The following is a 5,980-nucleotide window of genomic DNA, read 5'->3' as shown; positions in this document are numbered from 1 at the left end:
AATGGGAGAATGAACCAGGTGGCTAATTGTCTCTAAAACAAATACACTGATAATTAGCAGGAGAGCACAATGCAACAGAAGCCTAACCACCAACCTTTATTTAAGTGAAGCAAATGGGTGAGCAAATACGCAGCTGCACCGCACTTTGACAAGTTAATAAGGGAGCCGTACTTCATCCCGTCAGCCGTACTAGCCAAAGCATGCCCTCAGGACTTGGGATCAGTGAGGCTGAAACTGTGAACTTGGGAGATTGTCACTGCTCACAATGGAAAACCCTCGTATGAGCACTCTGTGGAGCCAGGGTTTAAGGTGCTGGGTCTCTCCCCTCTGAAATGCTGGGGTCAACGCTGAGACAGTAGAAAGACGGGGAGATCTCACCCGGACACGCCGGAAGTGTCAATAATTGCAGCTCTCGGAGAGTGCTGACTTAGTGATGACATCATTGCAGATTTCATTTTTCTAGGGCTCAGGTCATTACGTTTAGATTGGCTAGCAAACAGGAAGATCAGGGTTTAGTAAACTTTTTCTGTAAATGGCCAAATAATAATTACTATAGGCTTTGTGGGACTCTGGCCGCTGGGGAAATTACTTAGGCCTGCCCTTTTAGCACTAATGCAACCATCAACAAGTCATAATCAGTCTACCTGTAGTCCCATAAAACTTTATCTATGGACACAAGTTAAATTTCATATAATTTTCACATCAAAAATATTCTTCCTTTTTTTCAAACATTTACAAATGGAGGAGCAATCCTTATTTCTGAGCCACACGAAAACAGGATGGATGTGACCTGTGGGCTACAGTTTGCTAACCTCCGGCTTAGATTAATTCATTGAGCTGGAGTTAAGTTTTCAGAGATAACATGGGGTTCTTCTCTGACTCTCACTTATTTGTTTTATATCTCTACAAGGGAATTCATTTCTTGAGGGAGCTAGAATCAAGGACATGGGAAAAGGATACTCCAATTACTTGGTCTAATAAATACATATTGATCACCTGCTATGTAAGTGACAGATCCTGCAGGACATAGACTCTGAAGAAGGTTATAATTCAGAGTTCCATTTGGAAATGGATCTGTCTTGGGACTCAGACACAGAGATGCTTTCCTGGATGATTTGTCAATAGGAATTAAAATGCACAGGTTCTTAGCCTGGATACTTCATTTCTGAGAATGTATCCTAAGGAAATAATTAAAATTGCATGCAAAAATTGAAGAACAACATCAAGGATGTTTATTACAGTATTGTTTATAAAAGCCAAAAAATTAGAAGCAATCTAAATGTCAAACAATAGAAACTTAGTTAAACAATTCATAGTAACACCCTATACAATGGATTATAATGTAACCATTTAAAGTATAAAGCAAAATACTATGTATTGTCAAGGCAGGATGTTCATCTTGAGGGGAGAGGCAAGCATGTGACAAAACAATAAAGACAAATGATCAAAGTTTTTTTTTTAGAACTGCAGCTAATCTCTAGGAGCATATAATCAGGATGTGGTGGTATAGTTCATCTCTGTAGGGTGGGTTTATGATTGGTTCTTAATTTTTTCTTCCTCTGTATTATATCTTCTAATTATTTTTAATTCTTTCATTCATTCAGTGCATATTCATTTTTTAAATGTTTTTAATGTTTATTTATGAAGGAGAGAGAGACAGAGCATGAGCGGGAGGTGGGGGGTGGGGCAGGGCAGAGAGAGAAGGAGACACAGAATCCAAAGCAGGCTTCAGGCTCTGAGCTGTCGGTACAGAGCCCAAGGTGGGGTTTGAACGCACAAGCTGCATGACCTGAGCCGAAGTTGGACGCCCAACTGACTGAGCCCCCCGCCACCAACCCCACCCTGGTGCCTCATTCAGTGCATATTTATTAAGCCCTTACTATGTTCTAAGCCGTGGTTTTCTGCAGCGCAAATGTTATATTGTATAATTACGAAAAAAAAACTAAAATTCTAAAAGAAAAGGCCACCCTTAAAAGTTAGTGTAAGCATGCTTACAGGCAGTTGGAGTGAGCTACAGCATTGGAGAGGCCCTGGGAAGGATGAGGGCCAGAGAGAATGAGGCACAGGCAGCTGGGAACTGGGTCTCTGAGGTACGGAAAGCTACATGGGTAGCGACTGCCAACCTTGTTGCATGAAACTCTGTGTTTCGTTCTACCATTTTTCAAAACCAACTCTTATAACCATCTCCCAACTTTCTCAATAGGCCAATGGATAAAATGTTAAGACATGGCAAAGATCTAGTTTAATAACATAGGCCCACAATGTCCCTTTCTTCTAATGGGGGGGTGGGGGGCTGAGAGAAAGCTATTTGAGTAGTCAGTTTCTTCAATCTGGAAAAAGGAAAAAAAGGGCTTAAAGCATCCTCATCATGGTAGAGTCTAGACGGCACTAGCTTGTTTGGGCTGATGTTGACATCTTTTGTCAAGCACATTGTATTTTAAAGCACATACAGCAAAGTACCAGAATGGTGCTGATGGAGAAGTAGAAAAGCAAACATTTGCATGCTTTTCCTGCAAAAATTTTTTTTTTTTTTTGACGCTTTGGCCTTACTGAGGTATGTAATCTTTTCAGGTGCTGAGCCTAAATATTTGTTCTTCTGACATTCAAGTATGTCAGCCATTTTCTAATGCATTTGAGGTTATACCTGCAGTGTGGTTCAGAAAAGCACTGAGATGAGAAATATTTACAGGTTATTTGAAGATAGGCAATCCTAAGACCACTGTGTATCACATATTTATTTCAGCTGTGAGATTTTTATTATGAGAACTCGGATACAATAACCATTGAAACCGAATACCAGAATGCATTGCTTTTGGTGAGTTCTTCTGTGAATTCAGGGAGTTGGATACAGCTTAAACTACACTGATGTCTTCTTGAAAGCATTTTTACAAAAGACGGAAAGATGGTCTTTCCATGGAGAAGAACAAGAGGTCCGAAGGAACTGGGGAACTTCTTAAGTAGAACTGGTACAGCACCTCCCACCTTGTCTCCATCGTTCGTTATCTCCCCCCTGCCCCCCCCACCACACACACATGTACACAGTATCTATTTCATTCCCTGATCTCGTTCTCTTCCCATTGATGTTGGATAATTCTCTTCCAGCCTCTGAAAATAATCGTTCTGGCGTGTGGCTGGCTGAGAACACAACATACAATCAAAACCATGCTGGCCAGATATGTGTAACTGCTTCTCAGCCACTGTTGATCCATCTGTCAGTTTCCGTACATTGGGTTGGAAAAAACATTCAGTGGGCAGAGCAAGTCTACCAAGCATGCATGCGTGTACACATCACACACCCACACACACGCATCCACTTCCTCACTGGCCCTGTGTGGAGATTGTGTGTGTGTGTGTGTGTGTGTATTTATCTAGAACATAAGCCAGTATCTTCCAATGACAGTTTTACCCCTATTTATCTATCAGTTGTGTTTCTTTTTGAATTTCAAAGTAATCTATCCCTTCCCCCCAAAGGAAAAAAACCTGGAATGTTTCTTTCATTAGTGCCATTTGTCAGAAGACCCCTCATCTGTACTCCAGGGTGAACCAGCATGGGGCACAAATATTTCCATCAGCTCTTTTGCTTCCACACACACTCAAAAGAGCAACAATAACAGTAGGAACAAAAAAGGAACCTAGAAAAGGTTGGTTTTCTAAAACCTAAACAAGTTGCGTTAGTCTTTAATGTAACACTTAATTTTCCCATTCATATATGAAAATTCTCCAGAGACTGGTTATGAGCTTGCATTGCTATTTTTACTTTTATCAATAATAATAGTAATTTTTATTGGGTACTTATTTTCCAGAGCTCTCAGAAGTTTATGCAAATCATCTTTTCACCCTCATACCGTCTTCGAGGCACAGTCAAAGGGTACATCATTTTATCCGAGTTGAAAAGATAATGGTAGAAATCGCACAGGGGAAGATAATGGACCCTAGATTTGATTTGAAGTTTTCCTCTGCCCTCCTCCAACCAATTCTCTGTCCAGCCATTGTCACACCAGCGAACAGAGTGATCTTTTAAAAAAGTAAGTTAGGTTGGGGCACCTGGGTGGCTCAGGCAGTTAAGCGTCTGACTCTTGATTTAGGCTAAGGTCATGATCTCATAGTCATGAGACAGAGCCTTGCCTCGGGCTCTGTGCTAAGAGTGCAGAGCCTGCTTGGGATTCTCTCTCTCCCCCTCTCACAGCCGCTCCCCTGCTTGTGCTCTCATGTTTTCTCTCTCTCTATGAATAAATAAATAAACCTTAAAAAAAAAAAAAAAGAGGAAGTTAGGTTATGTCATTGCCAGGCTTGTACTGTGGCTGCAACACCTTGCCTGGTCTGTCTGTCTCTGGCATCTCATCTCCTGCCTCCTTCTTCCTTCACTGGGCTGCAGTGTTACCGGCTGCCTGGGGTCAGGTACCTCAAAATCATCTCCAGACAAGAATTCATGTGAGATCATATATTAGAAAGCATTCCAGGAAAAACCAATAGAATAAGGAAGAAAGGTAAGTCCAGGTAAGAAAGGAAACCAAGTGGGGGTAGGAATTCAAGCAAAACCCCAATGAAGACAACTTAGGTCAGTTCTATAGGGGAGGTCTGGAGAGGTGCTCCTACTGGGGCAACAGAACTGGGGAGTTTATACCCCTACACCCACCAGTCATCAGAGAAGGGCTGCCCTGCAGGGTACACATTTCCAGAGATTCCAGCTCATGGGACTTGCAGGGAAAGTGCATTCTGCAGCCTGAACGCAGCTGTGTAACAAAGAGATGAAGGTGCTGGTGCTGGGACAGAAAGCACACGCAATGAATCTGAATGGATATGGACGAGGTCATGAGGGCGCCTGCTACACTGAGCTTCTGCTCCTAAAACACTGCGCGGGGCCATCTTCAGGCCTCATCAAGGTCATCCTGTTCTGGATCGCTCTTCCCCCTGGCCCCCTGCATGGGTGCTTTCTTTTCCTTAGGGTAATCCCTACTTCATTTTCACCTCTGCTGCTCCCCTATAAGTGGAGAACTGTCTCTGTTGAAGGCCTGCGATGCCCTGCTCTAAAGGCTTCTTAGCCTTTACCCCATCAGTGACGGTTTGCCTGCTTCGTTTTTTGCTTGCTTCCTGTCACTCCAGTAAAACAGAAGCTCTGTGAGGGTAGCGATTTTGTTTGTCTTGCTCTCCACTGTATTCTAGCACCTAGCCCAGCCTCTAATGCCCAGGAGGGACTCACTCGGCGGGTATTTCTCAAAAAGGTGAATAATTGAATATTTTCCTTTACACATAATAATTTCAAGTATTCTACTATAGGTAGCTATTCATTTCAAGATACCTAAAAGCTGCGGCGCCTGGGTGGCTCAGTCGGTTAAGGGTCCAACTCTTGTTATCAGCTCAGGTCATGACTTGGCGATTGGTGAGTTCAAGCTTCGCATAGGGCTTTACGCTGACAGTACAGAACCTGCTTGGGATTCTCTGTCTCCCTCTCTCTCTGCCCCTTCCCTGATCATGTACTGTCTCTCTCTCTCAAAATAAATAAATAAATATTTTTAAAAATACCTAAAAGCAAACTCAGAAGAATAAAACATGCTATGAGAGTATTAAAAACCTAAACTCCACACTAGTTATAATTCAGTTATAATCAAAAAAGAATGTAAGTTAAATAGGAAAGTTTCTCTCTTTACACTGAGTGGAAAAGTCAACAAATGGTAGAAACCAGAAAACTAAAAATGGATTTGGGGGAAGGGTGCTTCTATTTTAATAAGCCAGATTGTTTCTAAATTGGGTCTGGGAACTTCTTTCACACATAATGTGTATTTTTATATTACTCTCCCCCCTAAAAATAAGGTGTTTGTCATGTAAGCTAAGCATACTCAAGTTTTCTGCGGCGACTGGATGAAAATATGGCTCTAATTCTTTCCTTTCGACATCCAGTGGGAATTTGTAGCTCCTCCCACCAGAGTAACTCCTCCCACCAGAGGCCTTATTTATAGCCCCTCCTCTGGAATCTGGGCTT

This window comes from Hyaena hyaena, unplaced genomic scaffold, assembly GCF_003009895.1.
Source record: "Hyaena hyaena isolate Hyena2069 unplaced genomic scaffold, ASM300989v1 scaffold_375, whole genome shotgun sequence".
NCBI lineage: Eukaryota > Metazoa > Chordata > Mammalia > Carnivora > Hyaenidae > Hyaena > Hyaena hyaena.
The sequence above is the reverse complement of the archived record's forward strand: the minus strand, read 5'-3'. Positions refer to the sequence as shown.